The sequence below is a fragment of the Staurois parvus genome, unplaced genomic scaffold (genome assembly GCF_062004578.1).
Source record: "Staurois parvus isolate SC_StPar_1 unplaced genomic scaffold, SC_StPar_1.0 ptg000095l, whole genome shotgun sequence".
Lineage (NCBI taxonomy): Eukaryota > Metazoa > Chordata > Amphibia > Anura > Ranidae > Staurois > Staurois parvus.
The window spans coordinates 7966471-7990798 of record NW_028317891.1 but is presented as its reverse complement, the minus strand read 5'-3'; positions in this window follow the sequence as shown (position 1 = coordinate 7990798).

Sequence of the window (24328 nt, the reverse complement as noted above, 5' to 3'; positions counted from 1 at the left end):
GCTGTGGAAGATTTACCCCCCCCCTCCCCTTCCCCTTCATGACCAGGCCATTTTTTGCTTTTTGGTGTTACTTTAAAGTGTTACTAAACCCACAACAGAACAATCAGTCTGTAGATGCAGTAAAGCATGCTTGTTATACTCACTGTGGAACCCAAGGGGTTAATCCTCCGAAATGTGTAAAAAGGCTGTTTGATCCTGTCTTCTCTGTTCCTCCCCTACTACTGCCCCCAATCCATCTGCTGATAGTACAGAGCTCTAGGAGGCACTCTGCACATGCTTAGTTTAGTGTGTATTGCTAGAGAGTGTTTTTTTTTTCTTTGGGAGGGTGCATGTGATCAGCACAGGACCACCTAGCACTGTCCAGGGGTTTTGCAGCTTCATAGGACAGTCAGAGCAGAATGAAAACTCCTCCTACAAGCTTTAACCAGTGTTCTGCTGGGCACTGGTGGAAGTCACAAGACTGCTATATACTGCTGTTGAGAAAAGGCATTTACCAGTTTACATTTGCTACAATAATTGCATTTCCATGTTGTGTGTGTAGCCCTGTTTTGGGGGGGCTTATGTGAAATGGCCCACACCAAACAAGCTATGGCGCTAACCTGTATATGAGTAGGCAATCCTGAGCCTTCGCTATATGGAAGAGGGGGTTGTGATAATACAAATGGCAGTGCCTCCACCTAGAATAGGGATCCTGCAATTGAGGAGACTCCCCCCTTTCTAGGAATGTAACAGGTAGACAACTTACAGTAACTATACATAGCAGTATTAATGCCCCCAGCTTATATTTCTAACATGAAAACATGTCACCACACCTGTATGAGATTAATGCAAAGTTTATATAAAGCAGCCACATAAAACAGGATGCATAAGAATAACATTCAGGAATTACAATTTACCATAAATTGGGAGGTTGCAATTATACCCGGGTATATGTGCATGTAGTATACAGAATACCTCCAACCATGGGTTATAGCGCAGTCCGGTTGCAGGGGCCCCTGGAGAGGTGAGAGTCAATAAGATGCACGCTTCCACTTTAGATGCTGCGATGGCGTCCAAGTAACACGTTCTATGCGGATGATTGTACTGCTTGTCTGAAGATCAGTGATGCATCACCTAAAAGGATAAAATGCCCTATCTATTCTCACTCTTAGTCCCTATCCCTAAACTGGGCTGTCACTGCAACCGGGCCTCTATCTGTCTAAGTGGCCGTCGGATGCCTAACCTACCTCTAGCCTAATCTATCCAACGCTCCCTATGCTAATCCTAGAGAAAGAGAGATCCAGACCAATAAGGATGTTATGGCTTTAAGCAAAGAGGCTGCAAAGATACACTGCAATTAACAGGAAGTTCACCTGACAGTCTTATGCAGGTGAAAACACGAATCTATATATATATATAGACAACTATGAGGATTCTGCAGTGTAAATAGAATAATGATAATGAATCACAACTCTCTCTCTTACAGAGATATTAGGGTTCCAATACAGAAGTTGAAATATAACAGAGGCAGACCTAATCTGCTTCAGTAACAACTACATAGATAACAGCCTTGTTAATCTGGATCAGTACTCATAGAATCACCATACAGTTCTCCCCAGATACACAGCACATGGCAGGCTGGCACCCTCTGCCTGATACTTCCTGGAAAACAACTATATCACATCCTGGGGTTTCTTGACCTCCTTGTAGGGGCAGGAAGCACACCTAGGGACTTGTCTGTAATGGGACCTCTATGGTAGTGGCTGTATATGGATGTAAACAAACCACAACTAGTGTATAAAATAACAGTTCCCTACATGTGTACTGTGGGAGACCAGATATAGTGAATGCAGGGTCCGGGGAGACCAGATATAGTGAATGCGGGGTCCGGGGAGACCAGATATAGTGAATGCGGGGTCCGGGGAGACCAGATATAGTGAATGCAGGGTCCGGGGAGACCAGATATAGTGAATGCGGGGTCGGGGAGACCAGATATAGTGAATGCAGGGTCCTGGGAGACCAGATATAGTGAATGCAGGGTCCGGGGAGACCAGATATAGTGAATGCAGGGCCCGGGGAGACCAGATATAGTGAATGCAGGGTCCTGGGAGACCAGATATAGTGAATGCAGGGTCCTGGGAGACCAGATATAGTGAATGCAGGGTCCGGGGAGACCAGATATAGTGAATGCAGGGTCCTGGGAGACCAGATATAGTGAATGTAGGGTCCTGGCCTTAGTAACACTTTAAAAGTTAACAGCTATAGTAATATATACAGTATATATGGGCTTTTTAAGAGATACAGCACCCACCTTTATGCCCAGCCCCAGGGTCCCTCTAACTTGAGGGTGGAATGATCTTTCTGATCTCTTGACCACTGTAATTGGTCAGTAAAGAATGCAGGTTCCAGGGAGACCAGATATAGTGAATGCAGGGTCCGGGGAGACCAGATATAGTGAATGCAGGGTCCGGGGAGACTAGATATAGTGAATGCAGGGTCCGGGGAGACCGGATATAGTGAATGCAGGGTCCGGGGAGACCAGATATAGTGAATGCAGGGTCCGGGGAAACCAGATATAGTGAATGCAGGGTCCAGGGAGAGCGGATATAGTGAATGCAGGGCCCGGGGAGACCAGATATAGTGAATGCAGGGTCCGGGGAGACCAAATATAGTGAATGCAGGGTCTGGGGAGACCAGATATAGTGAATGCAGGGTCCGGGGAGACCAAATATAGTGAATGCAGGGTCTGGGGAGACCAGATGTAGTGAATGCAGGGTCTGGGGAGACCAGATATAGTGAATGTAGGGTCCTGGCCTTAGTAACACTTTAAAAGTTAACAGCTATAGTAATATATACAGTATATATGGGCTTTTTAAGAGATACAGCACCCACCTTTATGCCCAGCCCCAGGGTCCCTCTAACTTGAGGGTGGAATGATCTTTCTGATCTCTTGACCACTGTAATTGGTCAGTAAAGAATGCAGGTTCCAGGGAGAACAGATATAGTGAATGCAGGGTCTGGGGAGACCAGATATAGTGAATGCAGGGTCCGGGGAGAACAAATATAGTGAATGCAGGGCCCGGGGAGACCAGATATAGTGAATGCAGGGTCCGGGGAGACCAAATATAGTGAATGCAGGGTCTGGGGAGACCAGATATAGTGAATGCAGGGTCTGGGGAGACCAGATGTAGTGAATGCAGGGTCCGGGGAGACCAGATATAGTGAATGCAGGGCCCGGGGAGACCAGATGTAGTGAATGCAGGGTCTGGGGAGACCAGATATAGTGAATGCGGGGACCGGGGAGACCAGATATAGTGAATGCAGTGTCCGGGAGACCAGATGTAGTGAATGCAGGGTCCGGGAGACCAGATGTAGTGAATGCAGGGTCCAGGGAGACCAGATATAGGGAATGCAGGGTCCGGGAAGACTAGACATATTGAATGCAGGGTCTGGGGAGACCAGATATAGTGAATGCAGGGTCCGGGGAGACCAGATATAGTGAATGCAGGGTCCTGGGAGACCAGATATAGTGAACGCAGGGTCCGGGGAGACCGGATATAGTGAATGCAGGGTCCAGGGAGACCGGATATAGTGAATGCAGGGTCCGAGGAGACCAGATATAGTGAATGCAGGGTCCGGGGAGACCAGATATAGTGAATGCAGGGTCCAGGGAGACCGGATATAGTGAATGCAGGGTCCGGGGAGACCGGATATAATGACTGCAGGGGAGGATGAAAGAAAGAGCGCACAAACCTTGCGCATTACCTCAATAAATAATGACTAATTTTATTTTATTTAGGAAATATACTCACAAAAGTGACGGTATAACAGGCATAAGTAACCATAATCCACACAGGGTTACAGGTAAATCCAAAGGGGAGAGATAAAAGCTAACGCGTTTCAAAGGGCGCTCCCTTCTTCATCAGAGCTGGGTTTGGCAGATAGAAACTTCAGTATGGCAGAGTTCTCATAGCAAGGAGACATTCAGCCACTCAGTGTCAGTATTACAGCACTTCAGCCTGTTTAGACACTATACCCTGTGTGGAATATGGTTACTTATGCCTGTTTTACCGTCACTTTTGTGAGTATATTTCCTAAATAAAATGAGTCACTATTTATTGAGGTAATGCGCAAGGTTTGTGCGCTCTTTCTTTCATCCTCTTCTACAGTTTTATTAAGCTTCCCCAGCTTCATGATAGATCTGCACAACCTCTGATCACCAGCGGATGAACACGCTGTTTGTTATTAACGCTCGTTTGATCTGAGTCTTCGAACGCAGGAGATAATAGATCTATAATGAATGCTGGGTCCTGGGTTTAGTAACACTTTAACTGGCAATTACACTGTCATGCAACACTGTACACAAACAAAATTGATATGATTTTTTTCCCACAAACAGAGTTTTCTTTTGGTGGTATTTGATCACCACTGTTTTTTTTTTTTTTTTGTTTTGCGCTATTAACTAAAAAAGACTGAAACTTTTGAAAAACAAACAATATTTTTTACTTTCTGCTATAAAACATTTCCAATACAAAATTTTTAAAAAAAAACATAAATGTAGGCTAATCTGTATTCTGTTACATATTTTTGGTAAAAAAACAACCCAGTAAACATATACTAATTGTTATTATTATTATTATTATACAGGATTTATATAGCACCAACACTTTGTGCAGCGCTTTACAATATAAGGGGGGCAGCACAATTACAATACATTTCAGTACAGAAGGAATTGGGGGGCCCTGAAAACAGAGCTTACAATCCAAAGAGAGGAGCAGGTGGTACAAAAGGTGATAACTGCGGGGGATGATCTGATGGAGGTGACTCAAGTACCGTTCTTAGGTGGAGGTGGGGTAGGCTTCCCCGAGTAAATGAGTTTTCAAGGATCGCCTAATGGTGGACAGGGTGGGGGCTAACTGGACATACTGGGGCAGGGAGTTCCAAAGGATGGGAAGAAGTCCTGGAGGTGAGCATGGGAGGAGGTAACAATGGAGTAAGAGAACAGGAGGTTTTGGGAGGAGCTGAGAGGACGGTTTGAGTGATATCCGCAGATGACGTTGGTGATATATAATACATAAGGGGGATATGATCTCCATATATAATACATAAGGGGGGATATGATCTACATGTATAATACATAAGGGGGGATATGATCTCCATGTATAATACATAAGGGGGGATATGATCTCCATGTATAATACATAAGGGGGGATATGATCTCCATGTATAATACATAAGGGGGGATATGATCTCCATGTATAATACATAAGGGGGATATGATCTCCATGTATAATACATAAGGGGGGATATGATCTCCATGTATAATACATAAGGGGGGATATGATCTCCATGTATAATACATAAGGGGGATATGATCTCCATGTATAATACATAAGGGGGGATATGATCTCCATGTATAATACATAAGGGGGGATATGATCTCCATGTATAATACATAAGGGGGATATGATCTCCATGTATAATACATAAGGGGGGATATGATCACCATGTATAATACATAAGGGGGGATATGATCTCCATGTATAATACATAAGGGGGTGATATGATCTCCATGTATAATACATAAGCGGGGATTTGATCTCCATGTATAATACATAAGGGGGTGATATGATCTCCATGTATAATACATAAGGGGGGGATATGATCTCCATGTATAATACATAAGGGGGATATGATCTCCATGTATAATACATAAGGGGGGATATGATCTCCATGTATAATACATAAGGGGGGATATGATCTCCATGTATAATACATAAGGGGGGATATGATCTCCATGTATAATACATAAGGGGGGATATGATCTCCATGTATAATACATAAGGGGGATATGATCTCCATGTATAATACATAAGGGGGTGATATGATCTCCATGTATAATACATAAGCGGGGATATGATCTCCATGTATACTACATAAGGGGGGGATATGATCTCCATGTATAATACATAAGGGGGATATGATCACCATGTATAATACATAAGGGGGGATATGATCTCTATGTATAATACATATGGGGGATATGATCTCCATGTATAAATACATAAGGGGGGATATGATCACCATGTATAATACATAAGGGGGATATGATCTCCATGTATAATACATAAGGGGGATATGATCTCCATGTATAATACATAAGGGGGGGATATGATCTCCATGTATAATACATAAGGAGGGATATGATCTCCATGTATAATACATAAGGGGGATATGACCTCCATGTATAATACATAAGGGGGAATATGATCTCCATGTATAATACATAAGGGGGGATATGATCACCATGTATAATACATAAGGGGGGATATGATCTCCATGTATAATACATAAGGGGGGATATGATCACCATGTATAATACATAAGGGGGGATATGATCTCCATGTATAATACATAATGGGGGATATGATCTCCATGTATAATACATAAGGGGGGATATGACCTCCATGTATAATACATAAGGGGGGATATGATCTCCATGTATAATATATAAGGGGGATATTATCTCCATGTATAATACATAAGGGGGGATATGATCTCCATGTATAATACATAAGGGGGGGATATGATCTCCATGTATAATACATAAGGGGGGATATGATCTCCATGTATAAATACATAAGGGGGGATATGATCTCCATGTATAATACATAAGGGGAATATGACCTCCATGTATAATACATAAGGGGGAATATGATCACCATGTATAATACATAAGGGGGATATGATCTCCATGTATAATACATAAGGGGGGATATGATCTCCATGTATAATAGATAAAGGGGGATATGATCTCCATGTAAAATATATAAGGGGGATATGATCTCCATGTATAATACATAAGGGGGGATATGATCTCCATGTATAATACATAAGGGGGTATATGATCTCCATGTACAATGCATAAGGGGGTGATATGATCTCCATGTATAATACATAAGGGGGGGATATGATCTCCATGTATACTACATAAGGGGGGATATGATCTCCATGTATAATACATAAGGGGGATATGATCACCATGTATAATACATAAGGGGGGATATGATCTCTATGTATAATACATATGGGGGGATATGATCTCCATGTATAATACATAAGGGGGGGATATGATCACCATGTATAATACATAAGGGGGGATATGATCTCCATGTATAATACATAAGGGGGATATTATCACCATGTATAATACATAAGGGGAGATATGATCTCCATGTATAATACATAAGGGGAGATATGATCTCCATGTATAATACATAAGGGGGGATATGATCTCCATGTATAATACATAAGGGGAGATATGATCTCCATGTATAATACATGAGGGGGGATATGATCTCCATGTATAATACATAAGGGGGGATATGATCTCCATGTATAATACATAAGGGGGATATGATCTCCATGTATAATACATAAGGGGGGATATGATCTCCATGTATAATACATAAGGGGGGATATGATCTCCATGTATAATACATAAGGGGGGGATATGATCTCCATGTATAATACATAAGGGGGATATGATCTCCATGTATAATACATAAGGGGGGATATGATCTCCATGTATAATACATAAGGGGGGATATGATCTCCATGTATAATACATAAGGGGGGGATATGATCTCCATGTATAATACATAAGGGGGATATGATCTCCATGTATAATACATAAGGGGGGATATGATCTCCATGTATAATGCACAAGGGGGAATGGAATCTCCATGTATAATACATAAGGGGGGATATGATCTCCATGTACAATACATAAGGAGGGATATGATCACCATGTATAATACATAAGGGGGGATATGATCTCCATGTATAATACAGGAACTCAGCACAAGGATGGTGGGAACCCCTCATAATGGGCACAGCAGGTATAAAAACCTGGGAACTCTCTAGTGTACGCCAAAAAGTAAAATATCAGGTTTGGTTGGATGCAACCTTTAACTTTTGCAACATTTGTCTTTTTCTAAGCTTTTCGTATCTTCCTTCCTTTCTGGCTCACAGGTAAAAGTCTGATATCTGTGCAGCAAGAATTGTAATTTTGTGACATTTCAACACTCAGCTGCTGCCATATATACCGCACTATACAACACCGCCCGATCCATCTCCTCTCATTACCAACTTTTACTGGCTACAAAATCTCCTCTTCCTTTCTTTCTCTCTCATCCTTTTGCACCATTTAACAGCTAGTATTATAGAAAAGAGGAAAATCTTCAAATGAACTTATAAATCTCTCGCTGTAGAGCCATCCTCAGAAAAAAAAGAAAATAAAAAATAAACACAAACATCACGTCTCCCCCTTTTTATTACAGAGTATAAAAACATTACATCGCTAATGGCGAGTTTCAAAATGTCAGCCTATAGGGCACATGCAAAGACGACCTTTGCTAAACTTTACTGCTTAAAGAAAAAAAAAAAACAAGATTAAACATCATTTTAGTCATGTTTATGTTTTTGTCCCGTGTTGTATGCTGAAGAAAATAAAACATGAAAACAAAAAAAAAATATTTTCACTTCTTTCATTTGTTTTTAATTTTGTAATAATAATGCAGAATTTTAATCTGCTTATATTTCACTTTCCCTGATTCGTTTCTCCTCCATCGCCAGCAATTATATGTGTTTAATTACATACTGCACCTTGTTTTAGACACAGCAATGTCATTTATTGATATATACAAATCAGCACACTCCCTACTCAAATAATCACTAGAACACCCCAAAAGAAAAGTAAACCTTTCACCCTTGAAAGTATGTGTGAATTATATATCAACTTTTCTAAATATTCCCAATCAGGGGTGGACTGACAACGCATGGGGCCCCGAGGCAATAGGGGATCACGGGGCCCCTGTGTCCTTGCCCAAACTCAAAAAAGCCTATGAAAAAGGTACCAGGGGCATCTCATGGGGCCCCCTACTGACCCCAGGCCCTCGGGCAGTGCCCGAGTTTCCAAATGGTCAGTCCGCCCCTGTTCCCAATATAGTCAAACAATATATATATATATATATATATATATATAACCCAAACACATATAAATTCAATCCAAATCAAAAAAAATTAAAATAAAGCAAAAATGTCCCAAAAACGTATAACTTTCCCAAAAATTATAGTTCTAAATATCTCTGTGTAAATATATCCAAATTGACTTGTAGATAATCCAGTGTAGTGTAGTGTTTATTGAGGTTCGCGAGGATTTTGAAAAGCCTACACTGGATTATCTACAAGTCAGTTTGGATTTATTTACACAGAGATATTTGGAACTATAATTTTTGGGAAAGTTATATGTTTTTGGGACATTTTTGTTTTATTTTAATTTTATTTATTTATTTTACTTTATTTATTTTTGATTTGGATTGAATTTATATGTGTTTGGGTTATATATATATATTGGGAATATTTAGAAAAGTTGATATAGTTGAAAAGTTGATATATAGGGGTTTTATCAATGAAAACCAGCGCAAACCCACATAATCAATTGCATTACTCAACTTAGAAAACCACTTTTGTGTTAATAAAAATATATATAATAAATTATATATAAATAAATTAATATAAAAATATTAAATTCATAAGTCCAGTGACTAAAAATCAAGTGACAAAAAAATCAAAAAATTTTTTGATTTTTTTGTCACTTGATTTTTAGTCACTGGACTTACGAATTTAATATTTTTATATTAATTTATTTATATATAATTTATTATATATATTTTTATTAACACAAAAGTGGTTTTCTAAGTTTAGTAATGCAATTGATTATGTGGGTTTGCGCTGGTTTTCATTGATAAAAGTTTTTTGGTTTTTTGTACCTGTGCACAGCAGCATCTCACGGGGATTTGTATGGTTAATAGGAGAGTCCTGGGCGCTGAGGTTTTGTTTTCTTTATATATAGGGGTTTATTTACTAAAGCTGGAGAGTCCAAAATCAGACTCACTTCTGCATAGAAACCAATCAGCTTCCAGGTTTCATTGTCAAAGCTTCATTGAACAAGCTGAGGTTAGAAGCTGATTGGTTTCTATGCAGAAGGGAGTCTGATTTTGGACTCTCCAGCTTTAGTAAATAAACCCCATAATGTCATTAGTTGGTCTCTGTGCTTCCCTATGCAATGCAAGCAGATAATGGCTGGTGGGAGGGGCCAGCAGGGTGCTGTACATAGCTTCCTGAAAACATCACAGCACCTTGCCTCAGTACTCCTCTTCAGAGCTCTCTGTCCTGATACAAGCCATTGGCTGGCTCTTGGGAAAAGGCAAATATCAAAATGCCTTGATGGGCGTATGTCAGGGGGAGCGGGCATTCCTAGGCAGATTGCACATGCATGCAGATCGTCCACATATCATGATAAATCCCCATGAGCGAAAGGACTGATATCCAATAGGAGTGGGCCTATTACAGTCATGGCCACAAATATTGTCCCCCCTTTTAGATAATGCACCACTTCGACCAGAAAATTGTTGCAATTACAAATATTTCGTCATTCTCATGTTTATTTCTCTTTTTTGTATTTGTATGACAGAAAAAAGTGGAGAAACAAAAAGCCAAATCTGACACATTCCATGAAAACCCCCAAAAATAGACTGGACAAAATTATTGGCACCTTCTCAGAATATAAATAATTAAAATTCCGAAATAATTGCATTCCGTAATGCTCCTGTAATTAAACTCACCTGTATCAATTAACAGATCCTAATGTTCCTGTGTCCAGTGTGCACAGCATTGTCAAGGAGTTTACAGTCCATGGCACTGTGGCTTATCCCCCTGGACATGGGCAGAGAAAAATTGATCAAAGATTGCAACAAAGGATTGTTTGAATGGTGGATAAAGAACCTCGATCAACTTCCAGACAAATCCAAGTTGACCTTCAGGCACAGGATACACCTGTGTCAGCTCGCACTATACATTGCCATCTGAATGAAAAGAGACGCTATGGTAGAAGACCCAGGAGGACCCCACTGCTGACACAAAGCATAAAAAAGCCAGATTGGAGTTTGCCAAAACTTTCCTGAGGAAGCCAAAATCCTTTTGGGAGAATGTGCTGTGGACAGAGGAAACAGAATTCCAGCTTTTTGGTAAAGCCCATCATTCTACTGTGTTCAGAAAAAGCAATGAGGCCTTTAAAGAAAAGAATACAATTTGCAATATATGTCACCATCAGAATGAGAAGGGACGCATGGTGGGGGGTCACTGATGTTTTGGGGTTACTTTTTTGCTTCAGGCACTGGATGTCTTGATTGTGTGCATGGCATTATGAAATCTGAAGACTACCAAAGAATTCTGGGGTGCAATGTAGGGACCAGTGCCAGAAAGTTGGGTCTCCATCAGAGGTCATGGGTCTTACAGCAGGACAATGACCCAAAGCACATGGCAAAAAGCCACCAGAAATGGTTTAGGACAAAGCTCTGGAGAGGACTGAAAAGACCAGCATTGAGTCCAGATCTCAATCCGATAGACCACCTGTGGAGAGATCTTATAACAGCAGTTGGGAAAAGGATCCCTTCCAATCTGAGAGACCTGGAGCAGTTGGCAAAAGAAGAGCGCTCCAAATTTCCAGTAGAGAGGTGGAAGAAACTCACTGATGGTCACAGGAAGCCATTGATTTCAGTTATTTTTTCCAAGGGGCGTGCTATCAAATATTACATTGAGGGTGCCAATAATTTTGTCCAGTCCATTTTTGGAGTTTTGGGTGGAATGTGTCAGATTTGGCTTTTTGTTTCTCCACTTTTTGTGTCATACCAATACAAACAAAAGAAATAAACATGAGAATGCCTATACAGCAGTAATTGCAACAATTTTCTGGGTGAAGTGGTGCATTATCTGACAGAAATGCACGGGTGCCAATATTTTTGGCCGTGACTGTATGTTACATATGCATGTTGTTTGTTTACCTTTAAATATTTTAGTCCTTTCCTCACTCCATAGCTAGGGGATGCTACTACAGCAGTTTCTCATCCTTTTTACCTTGGAAGAACCCTTGGCAAAAAGTTTGAAATCCCAGGGCACCCCTGTAAAAAAATTCATATCTACAGCTCATGGAACACTGGATCTGATTGGCAAGCCGTAGATATAACAATTATTGTAGATATAGCAATAAATCAGGGTCAACTGGAGTTTTGCAAGCAGCCCTCAGGGGTTCCCACTCTCTCCACTTCTTGGGGCGCCCTCTAAATTCACAGGTTTCGGAACTACAGAAGAGGCATTAAGAATAATGTGCTCCCACGTATTGGCAAAGTGCTGCAGTTGTGACCAAAGCTCAAGGAAGGCATAGACTTTCCAGACCCTACCGTGTAATATACAACTGTACATATGATGCGGGTAGTAAATTGGTGTGAATTTAAACTATGGGTGGAGCTGAAACAGGAGATGGCTAACACCCCACTGGAGGGATTACTCTGGGCAGCAAAGCCACAAGCTGCCTAATTGGCTTCTCACCCATTGGTTGGCCCCACTCTTGCAGAGATAGATAGGTTTTCAGTCTATCTTCCTTGCCTAGTTCTCCTTCTTCTATGATGCCGATCACTGGACACACGGGTTTCTTTCCAGGCCTTACGGACCCGATCTTTACAATGCAGACACAAAAGAGGCTTTTACGCGCCTCCCATTTTCTGTGGCCAGCAGGCTGGATTCCCATTAAGACTCTGTTAGATAGTCGAACACCTATCGCATTAGATTAGTGGAGAGTTATCTAGCGTTCACACTTCCTGTGTTCCATGCCCAAACCTGTGCTCTTCCCTCGGCAGCTTCACTTCTTTGAGGAGCTCTGCTTGAACGAGATCCCAATCCATGGATCCCTCTTGACTTGTTACAAAATTTTGTTAGACCTTCATGACACTGCTGACCCACCCTTCTTAGCGAAATGGGAGAGAGATCTGCAATTTAGTTTCACAGAACCTCAGAAGGAACACATTCTTTTTTTTACGCAGAGGTCCTCCTACAAAATTACCACACGATGGTACAGAACCCCATCAGTCTTGGCCAAACTATTTCCCAATCAATCTGGCCATTTATGGCACTGCGAACAACACCCAGGCACCAACCTTCACATTTTCTGGGAATGCCCTAAACTCCAGACTTTCTGGCAAACCGCCCTTTGACTCATTCACAGTATTTATGGACATATCCCTGCATAATGACCCAGCTGCAGTCCTTCTTCACGTTACCCCTATGTCAAAGAAGCGCTATCATAAATCTCTTCTCAAACATCACTTAAATGCGGTACGGGCATACATACCGAGCCAACTGAAGCAACAGGCTGCACCTACCGTGGGCTAATGGCTCACATGAGTGAATGACATTAAACAGATGGAGGATCTGACTTCTGAAATTTGGGACAAACCGGAGGAACGTAAGACTAGGTGGTTTTACTGGGACCTTTTCCTTTTCTCAGATGAATATCTCCAATATACTGTACATAGCTTTTGCTCTGTACTTAAGACTGAGATTTTTTCTGTAAGCCAGGTACTGCTGTTCTCTACTCCCTAGTGGTCACTTCCCCCCTCTACCTGCTTAGATCTCTTCCCTCTCACCCTTCTCTTCCCTACACCCCATTTTTTTCTCTTTTCCTTCTCTTTTTCCTCTCTCTCCCCTTTTTTCTGTCATAATATACAAAACTTTGGTATGCTCTGACCCTAGTTGAATGACCCGCATCTGACTTCCCCCTCTCTTGGAAATTAGAGGGACTGCAAGGGGAACTCATACATGACCTGCCCAGCGAGATTCCCCCAATTTTTCTACACTGGCCATATTGCAACTGGGCTTCAGGTCCACATATACTTTTTTTTTTCTGAGAACTGCCTCAAACATTCATATTTTTTTTTGTTTTTGCAGCATGTATATACACATTGATGGTACAAATGTTACTTTGTATGGCTTATCAGTTCTGGGAAGTCACCAGGTCATTTCATTATAAATGTCGCATACCACTAAATAAAAAAAAGAAAAAAGAAAATAACATTGAGCAAATATACATCTGCCACAATGTTGATTTGCAGTCAGACTTCTCATAGAACCTTAGGATTTCGAAGTTGAGAAACTCTGAGAATCACACAACTTCATGAATCTAAATCTCATTGCTCAACATCTACGACACGTTCCTCCAGGTCAGTCAAGTCTCTACAATCATGATCTTTCACTCTCAGTCAACAACTTATGAAAGTCCTTGCCGATGCTGATGCTTCTAAAATTTAGGCAGCTTTTGTCAGAAGGAAATAAGAGATGGGAGCAGAAGCGGCACGGAAGAAACCAAGGACGGAAGCAGAAGGTGCAGAAACCTCATGCAAGAAAGCACCAATGGAAATGGAGATGGAAGCAGAAGCCGCATCCAAGAAGCTGAAGTTGCAGAAACTGTACGCAAGAAACAACTGTGGGAAACAGAAATGTAAACAGAAGCCACACACAGGAAAGCAGAAGTGAAAGCAGAAGCCATAGAAACCGCATGTAAGAATGCACTGATGGAAGCAGAGGCAGAAGCTGCAAGCAAGAAAGCAGAGGTGGCAGAAGCTACATGCAGCAGAAGATTGAAGCTTTGAAGAAACAACGTGAAAATGTCACAGCCATGGTTTTAGAGCCAGCTGCTGGCAAAAATGAACACGGTAACAGCAGCAGATACTCAGTTGCATTGTATGCATCATATTCCTCCTACTCTCTCCCAAAACTCCCAGCCACAGCAGCTCTATCCCTCAACCAAGGTCAAAACACCGCACCTACCATCTCTCAAGACAAACCTGTCTTCTCATTCCTCAATACACCAGGCTTTTGCTTCAGAGCAAACTGTAGACACCAAAGATAATGGACAAAACATCTTACTATGTGGCTAGTCAGCTACCTTCTAACAAGTACAGTGCTCCACTACTGCAACCCACCACAGCAATTAATTCTCCTCACTGGTCTACCGATACACAGGCTATCCCCCCTTCAGTCTATTATGAATGCTGCTGCTAGACTCATACACCTTACCAACCGATCAGCGACTGCTGCCCCTCTCTGCCAATCCCTCCACTGGCTTCCACTAACCCAATGTATAAAATTCAAAATACTAACCACAGCTTACAAAGCCATCCACAACACTGCCCCTAGCTACATCACCAACCTCATCCACAGATATCGCCCAAATCGCCCACTCCGCTCCTCCCATGATATCCTCCTCTCTAGCTCCCTCATCACCTCCTCCCACGCTCACCTCCAGGACTTCTCCAGAGCCTCTCCCATCCTCTGGAACTTCCTACCGCAGTATGTCCGGTCAGCCCCCACCCTGTCTGCCTTTAGGCGATCTTTGAAAACTCACTTCTTCAGGGAAGCCTACCCCACCTCTACCTAAGAACTGTACTTGAATCACCTCCATCAGAACATCCCCCGCAGCTATCACCTTCTGTATCACCTCCCCCTTCCTTTAGATTGTAAGCTCCACGAGCCGGGCCCTCCTATTCCTTCTGTACTGAAATGTATTGTAATTGTACTCCCTTATATTGTAAAGCACTGCGCAAACTGTTGGCGCTATATAAATCCTGTATAATAATAATTCTGAGTCGGTGTCGGGAATGAATGTCTTAGCACCACCATTTCTCACAAAGTCACTCAATCTCAGCACACCAGCCACTGTATCTGACTTTGTTCCATATGCAACTGTGCATCCAAAGTATGAAAACACAGACATGTCACAGTCCCCTAAATTCATGCTTCGTTAAGAGCTCACCAAGACAGGTCTCACTAAGTTTGATGACAAATCTGAAAACTATAGAGGTTCAAAACCACAATCAGATGTCACAAATACAGAAGAACTAGATCTGCTTATCAGATGGCAAGGTCCTCAGTCTGCTGAACATATCAAAAGACTCAAAGCTGTTCACATTGACAACCCTGCTGCAGGTCTTAATGCTGCTTGGGCAGTGTTGCCAACCATCCATTATTTTACAGACAGCCAGTACCTGGCACTTTTCTCCTGCCCGTGAATGGCCGTAACAGGAGAAAAGTGGCAGTGAAAAATGACTGCAATGGCTCGGCTCGAAACTGTGCATGTGCAGTTCCGGCGCCGCCTGTGTCTGAGACCATTGGTGATTGTGTGTTCGGCCGGTGGGCGTTTGGGCGCATCTGGTGGAGGCCGCTATAGTTGGTTGCAAGGTGAAGGCATTGGCGAGTGTGATGATGGTGCATTTCCCTCCACGGCACCAGCCTCTGTAAAAACCCAGTCCAGGAGTCGCTGGACAGACTCGTCTCAATGGAGCATCTGCTGCAGCAGATTGCCGCGTGGTCTCAGGTTGACAGGCCTGTATGTAAGGTTATGAGCAGTGCTGGGGACAATGGTGCACACACACTGCACTTCAATGAGAGGCTCAGGAACTCTCTATCATGTGATGGTCTCTTGCTCTTCTTGTTCTGAAAGCAAAACAGTATTTCTCTCTTTCTGGGGAAGAAGAGATGTCTCTGCGATGTGATGCAATGCAAAGCGGTCTCTCTGTGGGGCAAATCAGTGTCTCTTTGGGGGCAAAAATAAGGTGGTCTTTATGTGGGGGCAAACCAAAGTGGTCTCTCTCTCTCTGTAGGGGCAAATCAAAGCAGTCTCTCTGTGTTCTGGGGGAAAAACAAAGTGGTCTCTCTGTCTGTGTGGGCAAATCAAAGCAGTCTCTCCGTGTTCTGGGGGAAAAACAAAGCGGTCTATTTGTGGAGGAAGATTAGTCTCTCTGTGGGGGAAAATCAGTGTCTCTGTGGGGACAAAACAAAAAAGTATCTCTGTGGAGGCAAATTAGTGTCTCTTTGGGGGCAAAAACAAAGTGTTCTCTCTGTGGGGGCAAAACAAAGCAGTCTATCTGTGCTGTAGGGGCAAAACAAAGTAGTCTCTCTGTGAGGGCAAATCAGTGTCTCTGTGGGGACAAAACAAAGTGTTATCTCTGTGGGGGCAAATCAGTGTTTCTTTGGGGGCAAAACAAAGATGTCTCTCTGTGAGGGCAAATCAGTGTCTCTGTGGGGGCAAAACAAAATGGTCTCTCTGTGCGGGCAAATCAGTGTTTCTTTGGGGGCAAAACAAAGCTTTCTCTCTGTGAGGGAAAGTCAGTGTCTCTGTGGGGGCAAAACAAAGTAGTTTCTGTGTGAGGGAAAATAAATATGTTTTTTACCTTAATATCTACCTTAAATTACATTGCTAATTGCATTTTGTACTTATTTGTAGCTTAAATACTAAAATTTGCACTTAAAACTGTAATTCTGTATCTTTTGGAAATGCCAGTAAAAACTTGGCTGTGCCAGTAAGTTTTGGGTGTTATGTCAGTGAATTTCAATTTGGTAGGTTGGCAACACTGTGCTTGGGACATACTTGAGATGTCCTCTGGCAACCCACTAGCAACATTCTAATGTTTCAAGAGTTCAACAACCTTCTCTTGGAGCTTCAACTTGCCAATGTTGATATCCCCCCACCCAGCCTCAGTTAGCTAGATACCACTGGTGGGGTTAACCCAACAGTCTCCAAGTTACCTTATTGTATAAAGGAAAAATGGGCATCTCTTGGATCAAGGTACAAGTAGGAAAATAAAGTTTCCTTTCCTCCTATTTCCTACTTTTGTGAGTTCATTAGGAGAATTGCAGATACTAGGAATGATCCAAGATTCTCCTTTGGATAGTCCAACCCTCTAGGTCCCTTTGTAAGGTGTGCAGGATCATGGATTGCACATGGAGACTGCAAGGGTCCAGTGACTGGGAAAAGGACTGATATTCTATACGCATCCACTACAGTCCCTGAAAAGACTGATCAGAACAAGAAAATCGAGAAATCACCAATGCCACATACATAACCAACCACATCCATTTGAGAAATGTTTTGGCATCAGAAAGAAACCCTTGCAAAAAAGCAAAGGGTTTCTAAAGAAGTTTGGGGTTTGCTTGAAATACTGTGCTTCCACGGAACATCATGCTAAAGATTGTAGAGCTATTGTTAAGTGCATAGAGTGAGACAATGATGATCACGTGCAAGCGCTTCATCCATTTCAACACAGTCCCACTCACCACTGCTGCCTCCCACCCTTCTCACTTAGTTGATCATATACCAGCTCTACCGACAAGCTCTTGCTTCTCGGCAGAGACATTCCAGAGGTACACAAGGTTCCTCAACAAAAAAGAAATCATTATGCACCATATGACCAACGCCTGGACCTAGGCTGGATTATTTTTAGGCAACATCTGCTTGAGTAATGTCAGGTTTCCACAGTTTCTTCTTTCAAGAAACGTGTCCTGCCAAATGGTCACAGATAATGAGCTGGCAGCCACCATGGAAGATAAGAGAACTGGAAAAAAAGGCGCTGTGGAAAATGCTCTCAGACAAGCACCTTAGTGGAGGTGCATCTTTATTGGGTGAGATAAAGTAGCAAGTATAATAAAATTAACCAGCCTGAAGTGGACAGTGTGATTCCAATGGACGGCCCGTCCGCTCTGAGGGGATCTGAGATCAAAGAATGCTCCTGTCGGCTTCAAATCACGTGGTGTCAGCGTACCAGCGTCCTGGGTGGTGTCACCATGGCAAACGAAGGCAGTGTCCGGCGTTGGCTTCAGCTGGGAGCATATGTGGGGTTACCAAGACGACATGTTTCGCGCAGTTGCGCTTTGTCAAGTCCATTGGAATCACACTGTCCACTTCAGGCTGGTTAATTTTATTATACTTGCTACTTTATCTCACCCAATAAAGATGCACCTCCACTAAGGTGCTTGTCTGAGAGCATTTTCCACAGCGCCTTTTTTTCCAGTTCTCTTCATCATGCATATGATTAATAAGGCAGCAGTGGTGAGCTCATGATTAACTGTTCACATGTTTCCACCTGGAGTGGCCTCTCTGCGCTCATTTGTATGAGTTTTCCTACCATGGAAGATAAGGAGTTCCTATAAACTTTGAGTAAGGAGTTCTATCAGGACACCTTCTACAGCTATTCACAATGTTCAGCATTCAGAAGCACACTTTACTTGTTTGCAATGCACCCTGAACAGAAAACAAGAGATGAAAGATCACTTTGTTGACTTTAGGCATAAGGCATTGTGGAAAGATCATTCTGAGCCTTTGCCACCTCTCAAGGAAGGAAAGGAATGTTGATACCTCCCATGCTTTGGTGTGTACCATCCTCACAAGCCAGACCAGATCAGAATGGTCTTTGACTGAAGTGCTTGATAAGAAGGTGTTTCCTTCAGTGATGTCCTTCTAACTAGGACTAATATGAACAAAAACAACAATAATGTATATGTAGATGACTGTGAATGGAGTGACTTTTGGGGGTGGGGGGACCGCTTGGTCAGCTCATGCCCCCCTCATTATGTTTAATCCACCCTGTGCCTGTTAAGGGTTACAGGGTGTGTATGTGAATGTCTGAGTCCTGTGTATAGTGTGTGTCCCTTTGTCTAGGCCACATGGCTGTCCATTGTCTACTACCATGTGCTACCCCCCATTGTGCTGTGTTTTCCTGTCCAGAGAACTATTATGGGATGTACTGTTTGTATTGGTGTGGGGGTTGGTCAATGTCCTTTGCCACATGGTTGCATCTCATTGTTCTGTGTCTGGTTGGATGGGGAGGGGTGATGAGGTGTTTCCTGCCTATACTGTAGCCCTTCCCACTGAGAGGGTGGGCTGATGATGTATTTCCTGTTCCTGGTTGTGTTTCCCCGCCCTCTGTATATATTCTGTGTTTTGTGTAAAATAAAGAGTAGTTGGCTTCCTGTTTTAGTAAGAGCTGGGTATTGTCTATTTTCCTGAGGGATTTCAAGGGTGTGGTCCGTGGATGGTGTTCGGACAGGGGAAGTTGTGCTATAACGGAAAAACTCAGTGCGGTCTGGGTTCCGGTTCCGTTACAATGACAGGCTCAAATCTCTTCCTACGAGAGAAGAAACAGTTGAACTTCTTGAGAGAACTTGAGAGAACTCAGGATATGTTTGCCACTGCCAACCTCAAGCTTCACAAAATTGTGTCTAACAGTGAAAATGTCTTTACTTCTGGTGACCATGCTGTCAGTGTGGATTCAAGCTAGAAATGCACGCTTCTGTGTGTGTTCCTGAAAACACGCCAAAATGCACATCGCACTTGCGGTGCCATTATTTCTTAATAAAACCCCAAACGCGGCTAACAGACAAAAATATGCCTTAATGTGGATTACCAACTGTGTAAGGCTCACTGCCAAAAAAAAAGGTGCAGGAGCTCCTTTGGCGAATTTGTCGTGCGTAGGGCAGCCCATTCAAATGAATGGACTGCCCTATGTTGTTGAACAAAAAACACACAAAAAAAGCATGAAAAAAAACCCAGCACACATGCATCGATCAATTGTGAACAGGACTTTAAAGGGTGCCTGAAAGGTCGATAAATGCTGCTTTGGAGAACTACATTTTGCTCAGTTGGTGTTTACAACTGCTTTGCCAGTGCATATACTGTATATCTTCCCTCCTATCAGCTATATGAAATAATAACCGCACACTAACATACTGCAAAATAAATAAAATATCATATCAAAATTCATAGTATAGTATCATTACAACAGTGGTATAGTAGCGATAGATGAACGACTCTGATTTAGCAGTTTATACGTACGTGTAATTTATGCTGTAGGACATTGTAAATTCTGATACATAATACAGCATTTCTATCATGACTAAGATACAAGAAGCTGTAGATATCATAGACTGCTATAAAGTTCCAATAAAGCATCAGCAGTAAATGTATAAATGAAACAAAAATCAGGAAAATAAATGCAATCAACAAGAGCTCTTGCAGGTAGGAAATATAGCAAACGTATACATATGTAACACCCTTTAGGTAAGCTACATAGGCTTTATTGTTTTTTCTTTAGGCAGAGGCTGGGTAGCAGCCTGGGATGAGTCAGCCTGGGAGTGAGGTAGTACGTTCACCTCAGAACAGGCTAAGAGGCTCTACAGGACAGGGCTTTTGAAGACCTCCCACTCTTCAAGAAACTCAGAGAACTTTCTGGAAGAGGGGCAAAGGAGGGGAGGAGGGACGTTGGACAAAACCCAAGGCATGAGGCCGGGCATGGTGACCACGAACAACCCTTAAATGTGGCAGAGCCTTTTGAGCAGTGTACAGAATCGGATGGAAGATGGATTGAGAGAAGGCTGGAGTGTGGAGCCTGAGAGGGGGCCTCAGGGAGGGGAGTCTACCTATAGGCTGGTTGCTGGACAGGAGGATCTCCATTGCCCAAAGTCTCCTAGGGAGGAAATCCTGAACAGCAGGGAAGGAGGAAGCCCAGCAACAGGCCTAAAAGCAGCTACCAACCCACCACGCTGATAGGACAGGACAGTGTAAGTACTCCTACACCCCCTGGGTCAGATAAAGGGAGGGTGGTCTGGTGCAAGACTCAACTAGTTCTCATCCGGAACTACTTAAGTGGCAGATCTGGGAATCCCTAGTCCAGGGGATACTCTCAGTTCAGCCAGGTGAAGAGGAAGGATTCATCTGGGGTCTGAGGAGGTACACCAAGGGGACTTCAGTGCTCCTTAACAGATACAGTTGCTATTTTTGATCCACCTTTTTGTATAGTATTGTTTGTTAGAAGTTTCTTCTCAGGTTTTCAGTTCCTTGGGCATCTCATATATCCCTATACCCCATCCAAGTTGTTAACCCCTTAACAAAATCAATAAATAAAAAACAGCTAAAGAACTGTTCCCTGACTCTAAATGTGTGGAAAGTGTGGAAAATGTGTGTTGCCTGGCCATGCAGGGAGACCCTAAAAAAATCCAGCAGCCCACAAGAGGGTAGTGCTACACACAGAAACATAGAAAAGTGATGGCGAAAAAAAGACCAAATGGCCCATTGAGTGTGCCCGTTTTATTTATTTTTTTAATGTATATATGTTTTGGATTTATTTTTTATTTATTTAACTATTTTCTTTGACTTTTTTGTCTGATTATAGATCTATCTTTGCAACAGGCATATATATGAAAAAAAAGAAAATATTTTTTACTGTTGTGTATTTCAGCTTTCTCACACAGACACTGCAGTGCAGGGGCCCACCCCACTTTCATTTCTGTGGTTATTCAGTAATCCGAGAACCCTTGTTTGGAAAGGAAGGAAGGAAGGAAAGAAGGAAGCCCTCACTAACTTCTGTAGCTACAGGCACTAAGGAGGAACGCATCATCAAAGACATCAAAAGCAGTGACGTCATGCAATACTATGTCTAAAAAGCACAGCGAACTCTGTTTCCCCCTCCCTGCAGTGCCCAATAGCTCAGCATCCCCTCCCCAGCAGTAGTTAAAGGAGAAGTTTGGGTTGTATAAAAAAACAAACACACGTACTCACCTCCATGCTACAACATCAGTCTGCTGCTGTACCTGTACCCTGCCAGCTCTAACACCAAGAACTAGGCAGTTCTTGGTCAGCCCTGAGCATTGAACGGTGATTGTCAGTCACCACTCTCCATTCTGCCCTTCTAGCGCTTACTGGAGCTCTGGGCTGGAGAGGGAGCAAGCATAGCTGGCTTTGACTCTCAGCTGTGCTCTGAGAGTTGGAGGCAGCTGTCCATCAGGCAGCTGGGTGGATCCAGACAATATAGTTGGAATCCTTCCAGAGCCTGGAGTGGCTCTGTGATGTCAGCTGCCAGCGGGCTTTATCCCACTGATGGCTGATTCTGGGTTACAAAGTGGGCAAAAATAAGTGCAAATTCACAGCTGAGAGAGGGAGCACAGTGAGCTGACAGAAGAACTATATAACTTCAGTTCTTCTGCTGCAAAATCTGAGGAATAATTGCTCCACAGTTCCTGCAGCCAGAGAGGTCAGTGAGGGATTACCACATGTTAAGAGCCTAGATGCAAGTTCTCTATCAGTTACTCTTTGAGGTGCTCTCAAAACTCCAGCAGTAGATTACAGAGCTCTAAATGATGTATCTTGTGTAAGCTTTCTGTGTTTTCTGTTTTTCTGTATAGCACTACCACTTTATAGATTGGTTTCAAATGATTAAATCCTAACACTGACGTACAAAGCTGTCCACCATACTGCCCCGAACTACATCACTGACTTAATATCCAAGTACCGCCCAGCACGCACACTCCGCTCCTCACAAGACCTCCTTCTCTCTAGTTCCCTGGTCACCTCCTCCCATGGCCGCCTCCAGGACTTCTCCAGGGTGTCACCCATCCTCTGGAACTCCCTGCCCCAACCCATCAGATTATCACCTACTCTCCTCTCCTTTAGGCGCACCCTGAAAACCCATCTCTTCAGGGAAGCCTACCCCACCCCCTGCTAACTTGCCGACCTCCTCCACTCTTCCTACCACTCCATCCCCCACAGCTATCTCCTCCTGTGCCACCATCCCCTCCCTCCTAGATTGTAAGCTCCAAGGAGCAGGGCCCTCGATCCCCTCATGTTTTGCATTGTATTGGTATTGTTCTGTCACATGTTCTGTCCCCCTCTGTAATGTACAGCGCTGAGCGAACTATTGGCACTTTATAAATACTGTATAATAATAATAATAAATAATAATGTTTGGGATTTTTCATTAACTGCAGCACTCCTTTTAAGGGCAACTTGAAGCACTCTCAAGTAACCCACCATAACTGGGCATGATACAGGCTGGTACAAATGCATGATGTGCAACACTTCTGTTGGTGGACAGTAGACATGAGTGCACAAAACGAAAACTGGTTAATGCATATAGACACAGAAAGAGAATCAGGAGTGTGGGTGGTCCAACAGGGGTGCCATATAATTCTAAGATCCAGAAGGCATACAAGAGGAGACCAGACTAGTGAGAGTTGCAAGCAAGTCGAACAGTAAGAATGGTAGTCGCTGAATCCTTGCTGGGACTTTCAGAACTCCTACTCTCAGAATCCCTACCAGGACTTCTAGTGGTACTTGCAGAATCTCTGCTGGGACTTCCAGAACTCAAACTCTAACTCTTGCTGGGTGTGTCCTCTGACCAAAAGAATATTTAAGCTTCTTTGAAATGGTTGGTGCTGTGGCTAACCACCAGCTATCGTACTTGTCTTGCTTGTTGCTGACTCAGATTGACCTAACTACCCTCTTAACTGCCACCTGCCTGTGACTTCTGCCTAGACTGGACTACTTTCTTGCCTGCCACTTGCCCATGACCTCACTTGCCCATGGCCCATGAAAAAGGTTGCCACCGGGCCCACGTGCAGCCTCAGTGGGGAGCGTCAGTAGGACATACTGACGCTCCCCACTGAGGCTGCACGTGGGCCCGGTGGCAACTTTTTTCCTATTTGCATAGTTTGTGCTATATGGACTAATACTATCATTGGCAATACACTGCTTTAGCACTATTTGGCACTTTGATATGTGGATACATCCAGATTTTAATTTTTGATGTCGGTTTTACCAGTCTATTCCTCATAACATTGATAAACG